The sequence below is a fragment of the Styela clava genome, chromosome 9 (assembly GCF_964204865.1).
Source record: "Styela clava chromosome 9, kaStyClav1.hap1.2, whole genome shotgun sequence".
Taxonomy (NCBI): domain Eukaryota; kingdom Metazoa; phylum Chordata; class Ascidiacea; order Stolidobranchia; family Styelidae; genus Styela; species Styela clava.
This window is the reverse complement of record NC_135258.1, coordinates 619,723-636,272: the sequence shown is the minus strand read 5'-3', so window position 1 is coordinate 636,272 and position 16,550 is coordinate 619,723. Positions and strand designations below refer to the sequence as shown.

At 32.7% G+C, this 16,550-nt stretch overlaps 1 protein-coding gene across 1 annotated transcript in view; it reads right to left on the bottom strand.

The window, feature by feature from the left end:
- LOC120339924 (uncharacterized) overlaps positions 1 to 16,550 on the bottom strand; it is a 125,094-nt gene that overhangs the window by 39,485 nt on the left and 69,059 nt on the right. The gene's annotated exons all lie outside the window — the stretch shown is intronic.

Below are 16,550 nucleotides of genomic sequence, written 5' to 3'. Positions count from 1 at the left end.
GTTCACTCACTCAAAATAATGGAAATATCTCACACACGCACCCACACACACAACCATACAGAAGTTATAAATTACATACGGGTAGTTAAAAAAAATAAAATAAAAATTACTTAAACAAATAAAAATTATTTATTACAGGTTATCAAAGTTTAATATGACGCATTTTCACAACCCTTCCAACCTTTTAAAATTTTTTGCAACCCCGTGTTTCCAATCAAAAGTCTACAGAGGGGCAATATATATAGTACATTGTGTGAAATTGGTTTACTCGTAGTGACGTATAAAATCCAATAAGGGCCCTCCTCTGGGTTTGCAACCTCCAGGTCCTGATCTACAGGATAAGTTGAAGTAAATTTAGGCTATAGAGGTTACTGCAATCAAAGCTTTCTCATAGGCTCACGCTATTAACACAGATAATTTGCTATGACCAAGTCGTAATTTATTTACATTAATTCATGAATGTTATTCCTAAATTATGTGAAATTTGCGATTGAGCAATTGAACTAATCCCTACCTACTCTTAATACTTAGGTTATCAATAAATCAGCAGTTAACAAATTAATAGAATTATTTTTTGTAATGCTTTAGTTCTGAAAGGTAAGCAAGGTGTGTACAGTGCCAGTTAGACATTGAACACATCCATCCAGCCTCGCATCCTGCGAAAAAATTGACTTGTGACCAGGGGCATGCCCAACTCTTCTGCTGCCAAGGGCGAGTTTCTGCAAACGATGCCCCTTTCGCTTAACTTCGGAAATAATCCGAGGGATATACCTAATATAGATGTTGTTATACATGAGAATGAAGGAAGTTGAGGGTATTTTGTACAAAGCCCTCGCCACCATTGCAAAAATGTGATATTTGCAAAAAACGTCCCCAGCGACGTTTAAAAATAACAAACTAGTAATTATCCAGTTAGGTTTCGGAATGATTTGAACATTTCTGTATTTCCAACCTTATCTGAATAATTACTAACTTTCTTATTTTGAGCGTTGGCGGGGGTGTTTTTTTAGCGAAGGTTTTGTACAAAAGTTTAAAGTCAAGTATTAAGTAAGGGTGACATTTTGTTTATTTTTATTTAAATCATTAAACCTATTTATCTATCGCTTTCTACAACCTGCTGCTCCTATGGCCGCTCCCCTGTTTGTGACATACGAAATTTGCGGGATTGATAAAATGATGCTTGTTAAGTAATCGTTTTAGGACGTGATGGCAATCATCAAATGTATATATAAAAAAATCAGCTTTTAAGAAGCAAATACACTTTCAGCCACTTTTTCAGTCTTCCTAAATTTCCAGAGAGCTGCGCCACTGAATATATGGTACTTGGTAGGTATAGGTATTACATTTCATGTTCACTGGGTGAACGAAAATATCATACCCAGATTGTTGTAGCCAGCTTGCCAGGAGTTTTGAGGTCAAAACTCTTTTTAAAGAATTAGGAAAACTGAAAAACTCTCTGAAAAATCATTTTATGACATATCGGGCACTAATATTATGACATAGCACTAGGAAGGATATATAATTTGTTCCTTCATACAACTGTTGCACAAAACATAAAAGGATTTTATTTTAGGATTACTCAAGTCATGAGGTTTTACCTCCAATAATACAAATACCCAGCGCGGACAGAATGTAGATTTATTCTTATATAATTTATGATTACTCCTCGGCAACCATTGTTTGCACAGCAATTGAAACTCAACTGAAATACAATTTACTATATGAAAATTATAAACTTATATTACTGCATACCATCTAACATGCTAAGCATAACGCAAAGATGATATATATACCTTTCTGTGGTGTGCTTGTAACTTTCAATACATCTAAATTTTTTGTCAGGGCACCGCCCAGCCAAGTCAATGACCAGTCAGAGTCAAACAGGATTTTGAAAACGACAGAGGTATTGCATAGATGGAGACTATGTTGACAGCAAAGACCTTCTCATTGTCTTGATATGAAAATCTTGAAATAAAACTGGGATATTATCAAGTCACAAAACTTGCTTGGGCATTCAGGCCCACTTTTTGGTCCAGTTAAAACAATGCATTTCTGTGGCCCCCTTACCATACGTTTTATTAAAATACTCAGTTGAATAATAGAACAGACACCTGCATCACAACAGAAATATAGAATTCATAGATATGATTCACAAAGTCTATTTATCATATCAAAATTTATTCATTCATAGGACTAGTGCACATGAGATGAAACTTTTATGAATATTCACCATAGACAACCTGTTTCCATCGCAATTAGAGAAACCCTGTTCTTCTTGTAGATTGTGAAAAAACTATTATATAACTATAAATATTTCTTAAATTTAATTTTCAAGCATTTCCAAATGACTTGCCTAGTAATAAAAATGGGACTGACGCAGAGTAAGCATGTAGTGATTTCATTCTAGCTGGATAAAAAACTTGAAAAGTTGGAAGAGAAGATTTAGAAACCCGCGAAAGTCTCTGTAACGACGATACTAAGATTTAATTTCCACCATTTAGCACTTCTATGACATGTTGAACAGCCAGTGTAATCTGCTGATATTATGCAATTTCAGGAAGAATATATAATTTGTTCTTTTATATAAATATTGCACAAAACCTAAAAATTTAAGATGTATTTAATTCATTAGTTTTTACCTCAATACTATAATAGATATATTGAGGCTGATACATGAATTCTATATTTTATCACTTTTATGACATGGAAACCATTGTCTGTGTGTGGCTGTGGAATGGAACGTCTATTTGTCACAAAACTGTCATGTCATATACCTAGCGTAGACAACGTGGAATTCTATTCTTATGTAATTGACCACTCATCAATGGTTCCTAAACCGGGGTCCGTAATGCAGCCCCTACTTCTATCAAAGGCCTAATAAGTACCTCGCGTGAATCTGTTTTGGTGCAGAAAGCATGGAATTCACATTTCATATAATTTACAATGACTTCCCTACAAGTTGAAACTTTTTTGCTTTACCAAAAGTTAGAAACTTTACTCTTGAGAAAAGATGTCAAATTCCATTATTGTAAGCATTGTCATTTGCATAACAAAACATCTACTTTATTATGATTGAGTAATTTTATAATGTAGATTCTCTCCTTTATTTTTTTTATACATGTGGGTTCTCATTGAGCAAAATAATGGCTTTAGTCGAGACAGTGGTTCTCAAACTTTCTAAGCCGCACCCCTTTTTTAGAATTTGTCAAGTCTTGCACCCCACCCTCAAAATAATAAGCTAACAATAAGCTACGAGTAACAGATGGTCAGCAATTCCACAAATGTCACGGAGTGACATTTCACACATATAATCAATTTTACTATATCAAGGTCTTGATGGTTTGCTACTTTAAGAAATGCCAATAGATAGCAGTAACAATGATGTATTTACCATAATTCACTTTTCACTTTCAACCAAATATTTTTCAAACGACGAGACAAAACAAGTGATGTCACGGAGTGACAAAAAGTTGAATGCATAAAATGACTGCAATATATCAACCAAATTTTGTCCAAAGCTTCATGACATATCAATTATAATAACTTGTCTCTGTATTCTAGAAATATTAATCTTTACATTTATTGTACAACAAACATTTTTCAGGAAGCAGCACAATTATACAGCACAACTAGTCGCATGTCACTCCATGACGTTACGGAGTGACAAAAATTCCTATCATTAAAATGATATTAAGAATGTCTCAGTTGTGATGATACAGAGATATAAATTATATAATTTATCTTTTTATTACAAGTCGGGAAGCCAGTGTAATCTGCTGATATTATGCCGTATATAATATGTCCTTTCATAAAACTATTGCACAAAAATTTTAGGGCAGGTCATTACTTCCAATAATACTATAATACTAATATTGTGGCTGATATATGACTTCTTTAATTTATCACTTTCATGACATGTGAAACATTGTCTGTGTGTGGCAAGAAATGATCAAAGACTCGTGGAATGTATATTTGTCATAAAACTGTGATGTCATATTCCTAGACAACATGGCATTTTATTCTTGTAATTGATCACTCATCGGCAACAAATGTTTGCACAGCAATTGAAATGTCATTCTATGGATTCGTGCAGTCTGAAATACAGTTATTGCATGAAAAATATAAACTTATATTACAGCATACCACTTAACATGCTACGCATAAAGTATTTATCATTCTGTTATGTGCTTGTAAGTTCCGATACAATTTAGTTTCTTGTCAGGTCACCACCCAGCTATGTCACAAGCCAAGTCGATACAATGCCCAGTCAGAGTCAAACAAGATTTAAAAACGACAGAGGTATTGCATAGATGGAGTCTATGTTGACACCAAAGACTTGAAAGTTCATTGTCCCGGTACAAAAATTGAAATGAATCTGGGACTTTATCAAGTCCTAACAACACTTGCTTAGAAACCCAGGCCCACTTTTAAGAGTTTTCCAAACTTTTCACCATCTAAAGATGGACTTGTTGAATTTTCTGTTTGAACACTCAGTTACATAATAGAACAGACACATAAATCACAACAGAAATATGAAATATATAAACTGGAGAGAATTTACAAAGTCTTTTCATGATATTATGGTTTATCATTTCATAGCATGAGATGAAACTTTTATGATTATTAAATGTATGATTAGCTATAGATAATGCCTGTTGGTGTCAAGAGATATTTTTATTGCATGAAAGGAGACTATGTTGTTATCAAATTTTTGAAGGTTCATTGTCTTGACACCAAAAACTTAAAATTAAGTATTAACAACATTTGCTTGGGAATTCGAAACCAATTTTAGTTTTTGGTTTTCCATAGTTTTGCGTCTAGTAATAAATATGAATTTTTAGTGTTCCCTTCACTATCATAGTTCATGCTCAGTAATATATTCATATTTCATATTCAGTAATATAACAGAAAAGACACAAATCACAACAGAAATGTGAAATATACCAAACTTATACCAAAGCCTATGCATCATATAACAATTCATCCTTCATAGGACTAGTGCACATGAGATAATCTTTAATGAATATTTACCAGTAATGTACAAGTACCTACGGACAACGACTGTTTGCATGGCAATCAAGGGCCCCTATAGGGCTCACCCTACAATAGTGTAGCTTGTGAAACAACTATTATTAGTCAATCACGAAACTCTAAACATAACAATGAAAATGTTGAATTGCAACTGAAAATACTTAGTGAGCATGAATTGATCTTATTTTGCTAAATTCTCATTTTATTGACTGTTGGGTGATTGTTGTTTTTCACGAAAAGCACTTTCTCCTCCTGATGTGGGGTGCACACAGTATATAAAGTCCAAAAAGATAAAATAGTGGGTATACCAACTATTGAGTATGTCAGTGGTTCGTGGCCCCTGAAGAAGACTGCAGGTTTGTTTGAAGGTGGTCACAATACAAGGCCTACTTTTTAGCCTTTAGCTGGTATTTAAATAGCATAAAAGTGGTAAAAACACATACAACTTGAGTACATCTAATTTTTTTGGAAGGGTGAACACAAGTGCTGAAAGCCTCTCCTGTACCCTATGTTCCTGTTGCTATTATGCCATTGTATTTGTATAGCCCATTTAAAGTGAAGAATTAGAGATTTCGCATGAATATGTCCTGGTGCAGAAAGACGTTATCGTGTCCCCTTTCACCCTGAAATGCATTATTTTCCTCTCTTTTCCATTATCTCGTTCTGTATGTACAGTGTGTATTTCTTACGGTATATGGTGATAAAAAAAATACTGATTACTGTACTAACAGTTTGGCAATATTTATCTAAAGAAATGGCTAAATAACAGAACACGAGACTTTTTTATCACAAATTTGCAATTTATCTATTATTCCAATAGTCAAATTTTAGCGAAGACTGAAGTGAGTGCATGTGATCCACATCCATAATCCTATATCATTTCAGTAGACCTTCTCATTTTAGTAACCATAACTTCCCCCGAGATGAGTTTTCTATTACTGAGTGAGTGCACATAAATTAATGCATCACATCAATTTTATATAGTTTAAGTAGCTCTTGAAACTTCAGTGATCGCCCGTAACTTTGCTCAGATGATATAAAGCTCATTTACTTATAAGTGAGAGCATATACCTTTGACATGCAAAGTGGAAAGGTACAGATAGAAGAGTTGCAAGTAACCCAGATGCTCAAAGAAATATAAACATAGATGGTACTAGAGATCAGACGAACTATGGCATTATAATATTTATAATATACACTATGTGAATTCGAATTTTGTCAATGGAAGAGATTGGAAAGCACAACACTATTTTAAAACAAATCATTTTCATTACTCTATTTTAGGGTAAAGATCAGACAGGGCAGCACAGGCCCAGATATATCAGCAATACATCGTACAAATCTTTGAGTATTCACTCTCACTCAGTTTATAATTAGTGGTCTCATCATCTTTTTGGACCACCACTTATATCTAGTTTGAACATATACACATTCACTCTAAACTAAGCCATGTATAAGAAAATGAAGTAATGAATCAAGAACATGGAGACGTTCATTTGAAGAATCAAGGCCAGGGCAGATCAACTATTTTTACCAAAGATCATATACAAAAACCATAAAATTACGAAAAAGATATTTTACATTGTGGCTAAATTTATTTCTGTGCCCTTAACTTTGAGGTTGATGAGTTAACAGAAAAATGACTTGTGGAATATTGAGTAACCAAAAAACGTTCAACATTCCCAATTAATGCGTATTGTAGCTCCGTGGCAAGTAATATACATCCATACTTCTGAGCAATATCTGATGGAGTCTAGTTCAGAATTAATATGTAAATGGATCTGCTATATATTTTTTGAGTAGTTTTCATTAATTTCAGTTTTCATTGATTTCAGTAGGTTCTTGCACAGGAACAAAAAGATAGTCTTGAGTAGAAGCCTACTTCAAAGTAAATTTATAAATGATCTTCCTTATATTTTTCCATAATAGGAAGAACATGTCGATACTTCTGAGTAGCTTGTACAAGGCCTAGTTTGAGAGGATGTACACACAAACAAACATGCTTTGGGTGAATTACTTGTTTACAAGTTCATTCATAGCAATTGTCTGAAAGTAACATTTATCACCATCCAGTAAAATAGCAATATGACCAAGTAAGTATATGAATAATGATGAATAATAAATTACCCCTCAATAATTCCCCTCTGAGAGGGATGGATACCACTGTATGTAAAAGGATTTGTTGTTTTGCTGAATAAGCACAAAAAGAAAAAGGCAAATCCTTTAAACTTTCATTAAAGCATGATGGCTTTTCCTAATGAATACAGTAGTTGGCATATACCAAGTATGGAACACTTATATCAATCCATGTTGATGTACTGTTCATGCTTGGCCAAAGAAGATTATATCTCTCCATCACACCCAACTTTTATTATTACACAACTTATGATGAAACATAAATGTCTGTTTGCTAAGCACTTGAGGTTTTCATATGGACTGGTACATCTTGCCGACTAGAAAAATTATTACTGAGGTCAATAGTTGATAAAGATATTAAAAATAAGCAGATTATTAAAGTTTGAATTACCTATCAATAGATAACACATTATAAGTATACATGTACATTAGTCAAACTAGCAAAGAAGCCTTGATGAAATAATAATGTTAAAGTTAGGACTCAAAGCAAAATTGGACAACAACCCTCCAGAATTATCCCTTGCTTGTAATAAAGTTCATTACAAACCATCTATTCCCATGCGCCTTTTAGTGGTAACCTCTAACCTCACAGTTTCAGCACCTTTTGACAGTTCTGCATATAACATACAGACTGGTAAACAAAAACCTACAGTAATTAATAATGATGTGTCTCTGCTCTTGCTTTTCTAGATATTATATTGAAATTATATCTATATAATATAAATTATCTTATAAACCTTTCAATCTTGCTCCTCCAAAAAACAAGTTATTAATTGTACTACATGATTCACCATTAGTTAACTTCCATTTACGCTCAATCATTTTTTACCAAGAACATCAGGTGGAATTCACTACCACTCAAATTTTTCTTGGTCGCTTCAACCTGAACTACTTCAAGCTGTGGGTCAGTCTGTAATGACTAACATGTAATGCTATAGTAACTTATAATAGTAGCACTCGGCACTTAACTTTGATCACAGATGATGCTCAATTACTTCAGAGTAAGCGAGCATTACGAATGACAAGTTGATATAGTTTGAGTAGCTCTTGGCACTGCACTTTTCACAAGTAACTTTGCTAAGAAATGGGTCTACTTTTCTTTTAATCAAGAGCACATTATGCACCACCATATTTTTACACAGATGCATAAAAAGTTATAAATATAGATGGAAGTAGGGGTCAAAGTTCAGACAAACTATTTCCATTATAATATTTATATTATAAACTATGTAAATTTTAAATTTTGTCAATGTAAAAGATACACAATCATAATGCTAGTTTTAAACAAATCATTTATATAATTATATTTAAGGATAAAGATTAGACATGACAGCACAGGCCAAGATGTATCAGCAATACATCATACTTATCTTTATGTATCGATCTATCTCTCAGCTTCTAATTGGTGGACTTATAATATTATTGAACCACTAATATCAAGTTTGAACTTGAACATCCACTCTGAACTAGGCTCTGTAAAGCAAGTGAAGTTTTTAATCAAGAACATGAAGGCGTTCATTTGAAGATTTTTTATAATCTAGACCGGGGCTGGTCAACTATTTTTACGGAATCCATATACGAGACTTTCAAAATACAAAAAATATATTTCAGTTTATTCAACTTTGAGGGTAATGAGTTAACATAGGAACAATTTGTGAAAAATTGAGTAACCAAAAAACATTCATCATCCTCAATTAATGCGCATTGTAGTTCCATGGCAAGTAATATGCATCCATAATTTTGAGCAATATCTGATGGAGTCTAGTTTCAGAAATAACATGTGAATAAATCTGCTATGTATTTCTTCTGTAGTTCGTATTGTCAGTTTTCATTAATTTTAGTAGCATTTTTGTACAAAAACACAAAGATAGTCTTGAGTAGAAGTAGACAGCGCCAATACTTTTCAGCAGATATTTAGTAATTACTTGTAATAGACAAGTTCAGAGTAAATGTATAAATGATCTTCTTGATATTTTTCCATAATAGGAAGAACATCTTGATACTTTTGAGTAGCTTGTACAAGGCCTAGTTTAGGATGAATGTACACACAAACATACATGATTTGGGAGAGTTATTTGTTTACAACTTATACATAGAAACACATTTATCTCGGGAGAGAAGAAAGCCCATGACATAGCTTGATCATATGGCGAATCATGGTGTCTCGTCCATTTACTAGTCCATGTCGGGTATGAAATTAGTTAGTCAGGTATTCGTTTTCGGATGCATGGACTTGATGAATAATAAATTACCACTCAAAAATTCATTTTCTTCTGCGAGAGGTGGATAGTGGATACCGCCATATGTAAAAGGGTTTGTTGTTTTGCTGAAGCACAAAGAGAAAGGCAATCCTTCGACCCTATTAAAGCATGATGCTATTTCCCAATGGATACAGTGGTTGGAACATGCCAAGTATGGAACACTGATATCAATCCATGGTAATGTGTTGTTCATGCTTGGACGAAGAAGATTATATCTGTCCATCACACCCAACTTTTATTATTACGCAACTTATGATAAAACATAAACATCTGTTTGCTAAGCACTTGAGGTTCTCATATCTTGCTGACTAGAAAAATTATCACTGAGGTCAATAGTTGATAAAGATATTGAAAATAAGCAGATTATTAAAGTTTGAATTACATATAAATAGCTAACACATAATAGGTAAATTATCTCTTACTTGTAATAAAGTTTTTACACGCTATCTATTTAGTGGTAACCTTACGGATTCAGCACCTTTTGCCAGTTTCGCATATAACTTACAGAATAGTATATAAAAATCTAATTATTAATATGTCTCCTCTCTTGCTTTTCCATATATGATAATGAAATGTGTTCTTATAAAGTTCTGGATCTTTTTCCCTCAAAAAAACAAAAAAGTTATTAGCTGTACTACATGATTTGGTGCTTCAGAAGTATGTGTATCAATAGGGAGGTAACTAATTTTGTTTGCCTACTTTACATCAAGTTGTGTAAAGGGGCTTAAACCTATGGGCAGGGGTATTCACTTGGCTAATACAGACAATCATTGAACTCTTACTAGAAATAAATTAGAAAAATTAGAACAAAATTATGGCCTAACCCTTATATAGCACCCATACTACCATGATTCAACATTAGTAAACTTTCATTTCCCTGAGTCAATTTTTACCAAGAACTTCAGGTGGAATTCACTACCACATAAATTTTTCTTGGTTGCTTCAACTACTTCGAGCCGTGCATCAGCCTGTAATCACTAACATGCAATGAGATAGTATCTTATATCAGTAACACTTGGCATTTGACTTTAATCAGAAATGGTTCTCATTTACTAATGATTGAGCACATGTTATGCATCACCATAATTCTATATAGTTTCAGTAGCATCTGGCCCTTGACTATTTGCCCACAACACCACTCAGAGATGAGTATACTGTACTTTTGAGTAAGTTTGCATAATGCACCATCATAATTTTGTCTAGTTCAAGTAGTTACTGGTATTTGAGTGTTTTATTGTAACTTTACAAAGAGATGAGTCTTATCTACATACTGTTAACAGGTACATATAATGCACAACCATGGTTCTTTATCGTTTGATTAGTGTGAGTAATCTTAATATGCATATTAGACAGCACCAGCTCATATGTGTCACCAATACACCTTACAAATCTTTGAGTATTCACTATCACTTAGCTTATTATCAGGGGTCTTATACTGTCATTGCCTCACTCTTAATTAATACACAAATCTATTAAATGCATAAACAACCAAAATTATCAGCAATTTTTTTTCACATCAGCTTGTAAGGCTCTTATTTAAAGTGCTCTATATAGTCACAATCCAGGTCAGAATCAAAAAGAAAAAAATTTTGTTACCAGTCTTTTACCTCAATGACATGTTAGCTTTTGATATGTACTTCAAAAAAATCACATTATTTACTTTTAAATTTCGGTTTTATGAATATGGGGAGTGGGATTCAACAAAATCGGCCTTTTGTAAGAAAATTTAATATAATACAGCCTAAAGAACTTTCTTAATAACTTAGTCTGGTGCTATATTTTAGTGTGTTTTTTATGTTCTGAAGATGTCTTTTTTGTATTCTATGGAGAAAATCTTGGAAAAATTTACACAAACACATGTTAAATAACTTTGCCTACCAATAAAATTCAACTTAACAAAACAAAAGAGAGATGTTTTTTATAGATTCCCCATTAAATTTCACACTACAATAGACTTGAAGGACTAAAAATATCTGAATTTTTCAGTGATCAAGGTGACATCCAATGAGGTCGTAACCAATGACAGTATAATGAGTGGAGAATGGGTGTCTACATATCTTAATATCAATGTGGAACAAAGTCGGAAAATTTGGAAAAAAATTTGTTTCGATTAATTTCATTTCTTTTTAGTTGAAAAATAATACTTTACGAAGAGTTTGTATTAATTTCTTCGAGATTTATTACAAAGAATACAAGAAACACGTAGCCTACAAGAAAAATCAAAAAATTAAAAAAATGGCAATAGACTGTGTCATAACAAAGTTTCATGATATTTTACAGTTTCACAATTTTCCAAAAAAAAGATTTTGGGGATATCCCCCTCACTTATTTTTACAAATTTTACACTTGGAAATGTGCGTGGTATTTTGCTTCAATTTTGGGGTTTGACCAATCAGAAGCCAAGAACAAAAATTCTGTTACAAAATGTAATTTGTGTTCTAGTTACTCTCACACACCATCTAGTGGTCTCAACTAATCTCACATCGTGGTCAGATTCTTCTCTTATTTATGACGTTACTAGTAAATAGAATGTATAATTTGAAATGATGAATCAAAAATCAAGGATTTTAAAATTGTTATGATAACAAGATTTTTTCATCCATTCTCCTCACCCCATTCCAAATTTTTGCACAGTTTGATTTTACGGATGGGAAAAAACACAGCCATGTGAAGACATACATTTATCACACTTGATCATACATACTGCATAATTCAAAATGAAATTGGGGCATTCTGATAACAACATGAATTTTTAAAAACAGGAAACCTATTCATTCACACTCAATATGAAGGGTTATTCTAAATTCGCACAGTGAGAAGAGTCAAAGACACTGTCACCTCATTTGTAGAAGTTTAACGAGAATATTGAAAATAATACATTCCAAGGCAAGATTTATTGAAATAGATCATTACTGACTTAATTATCGTTTTTCAAATTTCAAGTACCGAATCAAGCAAAGTTACCTCTCTCTCAAGTCACAAGTCAAGTCAGAGGTCTGAGCAGCGATTAAGGACCAAATGACAAACGTAAACAGATGAGAGTTAGTAAACTAAAAAAGTGACCAGACCAATTAAGACTAATTTAGGGGCATAATCACAGCCATTGAAGGAAAATTAACAAGTGACCAGTTAAACAAATCTAATTGAAAATGCATGTATTGTAATGTTGTTAAATATTAAAAGATATTGATCTTTATAATAATTCAGTAGGGCGCATGCTCTGCTTAAATGTTACTTGAATGTTGGTTTCTTTACTGTTGACAAGTACACATAATGCACCACCATAATTCTATATCGTTTGATTAGTGTGAGTGAATTTAACAAGAATATTAGGAAGCACCAGCTTATAAGTATCACCAATGCACAAGTCTTCGAATATACCCATTACTTAGCTTATTATTAAAGGTCTTATACTGTTGTTGCCTCTCTATTAATTAATACACGAATCTATCCACAGAATCGTGTTTTATGGGAAAATTATAATATGAAAAAACATAAAACTTTTATAGTAATACAGTTTGGTGCTATATTTTAGGGTTTTTGATATTCCAGGTATGTGTGTATTCTATGTAATAAATCTTGAAGAACTTCACACTACCAAATAGACATGTAGGTAAATAAAAAAAATGTTTTTTACAGATTTACAATCCTAGTTCACATTGATTTCACATCAAAATAGGCTAAAAGGACCAAAAAGAAATCAATTCCTTGGTGGCACAAGTGGGAATGTACAACTTGTCATAATCAAACATTGATGTTTATGTTACATTTGAAAATTGCCCTATTTACACCCTAGCATGGCATAATTGAATTTTTAATCCCCCTATTAACCAATGGCAGTACAATGAGTGAACAATGGGTGACTACATACAGAGAGCAAATCAAGAAATCGGAGTGGAGGGAAGTTGTAAATTTAGAAATAAGGAGAAATATTTTTTTTGGATTATTCCAAGCTTTCTTTGGTTGACAAATAGTCTTAACATGAATTTGTATTGTATTGATGATTCATTCAAGGAACACATAATTGGAATACAAAAAACACTAAAAATAGCATCATAATATGTTATAAAAAAATCTTATGATGTTTTATATTACATCTACATGACGTTACTATTAAATAAAACACATAATGATCGATCAAAAATCAAGAAATTTTGAGGGTTGTCATGACAACAAGATTATTGAAAATTGTTATATCTATTCTCCTTAACCAAATTCCATTTATTCAGATAGGTTGGTTTTTAGGGGAAGGAAGAAACACAGCTACACAGACTCATTACCCACAATACGAGAAACACATACGTGAAATTTCAAAAAAAAACTAAAAATAGCATCAGATTATGTTATAAAAACCTAAAATTTTCCATGAAAAAATACTTCAGGAAAATATAAATGAATTATGTCATCTTTAATTTTCGATTCAACCAGTAGAAATTCAAGTAGGAGCCAAGAACAAAAATTGTGTTACACAGGGTAATCTGTGTTCAACTTGCTCATATGCACCCTCTAGTGGTTTCTACTAACCTCACAATGAGGTCAGATTCTTTTCTTATCTATGCCATTACTAAGTAGTTAAACGCATAATTTGAAACGTTAAATTAAAAATTGAGAAATTTCCAAATTTGTCACGAGTCATGACAACAGGATAGTTGATAACTGAGAAGACATTACAACGAGAACAATAAAAACAATACAAAGCAACTTTTTTTAAAATAAAGTATTGCTGGCTTCAATATTGCTGTTTCGCTCTGAAAATATAACTAAACATAAAATACCAGGTCTTGGATAAGGTCTGAGTTCAATAAATTTTTCATGATTCAAGTAACATATCAAATAAAGTCACAATTCAGGTCAGAACTAAAAATGTGATCAAATTTATGTTACTGGCGTTGACTAGAAACATTATTACTGAGGTAAATAGTTGATAAAGATATTGAAAATGAGCAGATTATTAAAGTTCGAATTACATATCAATAGCTAACACTTAATAGGTAAATTATCTCTTACTTGTAATAAAGTTTTTACACGCTAACTATTTAGTGGTAACCTCACAGTTTCAGCACCTTTTGACAGTTTTGCATATAACTTACAGACTAGTATATAAAAATCTAATTAATAATATGTCTCCGCTCTTGCTTTTCCATATATGATAATGAAATGTGTTCTTAAAACTCTTTTTCCCTCAAAAAAACAAAAAAGTTATTAGCTGTACTACATGATTCGGTGCTCCAGAAGTAGGTGTTCCAAGATGGAAGTAACTAATTTTGTTCGCCTACTTTACATCAAGTTGTGTAAAAGGACTTGAACGTATGGGCAGGGGTATATTCACTTGGCTAATACAGACAATCTCTGAACTCGTACTAGAAAAAAATAAGAAAAATTAGAATAAAATTATGGCCTAACCCTTATCTAGCACCGATACTACTATGATTCACCATTAGTTAACTTCCATTTACACTCAATTATTACCAAAAACTTCCAGTGGAATTCACTACCACATAAATTTTTCTTGGTCGCTTCAACCCCGAACTACTTCGAGCCGTGCAACGGCCCGTAATCAATAACAGTAACACTTGACTTTAATCAGAAATGGGTCAAATCTTTGAGTATTCACTATCACTTAGCTTATTATCAGGGGTCTTATACTGTTATTGCCTCACTATTAATTATTACACAAATCTATTGAATGAATAAACAGCCAGCAGATTCTTTTCACTATTTTCTTATACAGCTCTTATTTGAAGTGGATGAGCGTATGTATGAACACCACCATGCTTTTGAGAGTACCTGTTCAAATTTCATGGGTTATGAACATTTCAATTTTAATATGGCCTTATGCCATAAGCTGAAACTGAAATGGTCATTGCAATAGTATCAATAGTGCTTAATAATCTGTAGTTTACTTGCTCACAAGCACCCTCTAGTGGTTTCTACTACCTTAAAATAAAATTTCTCTCTTATTCAGAAGGTTACTATGAAATAGAATGCATAATTCGAAATCACCCATCAAAAATCAAAATATTTCAAAGTTGTCATGACAACAGGGTTAGTATATCTATTCTCCTTAACCACAGTCCACCTATCTGCATTGGTTGATTTTTAGGGACATACAACGTAATTCAAAATGACCAATCAAAATCAAGAACCTAAAAACATTTTGTATAGCAATGAATGGCTGATAGCATTGTCCAGTGGTTCCCAGCCTTGGGGGTGGCCAAACAAATGTATGACTTTTTATCATGAATACTCTGCCAATGAAAAAAAAATTAATGTATATAAGTAGAAAAATTAAAAACAAAAAACATTAGATTGGTTTAACCATTCCTAGAATCAAACTGAATTATAAATTTGAAACATATTATATTACTTATTTCCTTCCTGTATGCAATAATTTATGAGTCTCACTGTACGTTAACACAAAAATATTGTATTGTCAAACATAGAATTCAAGGATGCTGTGGAAAGAATATAGATGACTACTCTTTAAATGATTTTAAAATAAATAATACACACACTAGCACGAATATAGTTTTAAAATGAGTTTTCTAACCAAGATTTGACTTCGTCATGTTAATTACGGTAATGTGTAAAAATACATGTTAAGTATACTTTCATATTTTTTTACCAACTGCTCCACACTTTCATTCTAAGGCAGTGTACACGCACCCAACAATATTTAGGAACTTTGACCAGGAACTCAAACCATCATGACATCTTATCTGTTGGCGCTCGCATTTTCTTTTAACCATAAGTGTTGAATGTTTCTATTTATGCGTTGCATTTTTTATTGGTAAGAAGCTTGACCTAGGAGGCGGAAATTTTTGCAGCTGCCACAGCTTCAAAAATTAAAAAAAAACATATCTTGTCAAATGGAGACCCTGGCAGCTAGTTGATGAATATTAAGCATTTAGGGTTGTTCCATGACCTGCTAGAAATATTGATGTCTCGCATGAGAGTGAACATTCGCATATTCTCTTTAAACTAGGCTCTATACTGGCAACTACTCAAGAATGCGAGGTTTTCTCTCACTCTCTCTACATTCTTCTTGAGAAAGGCTTCGAGCAGGCAGGTGTATATACCAATTCGCCAGTGTTCATCCATACAAATAAATACACAAAAGTA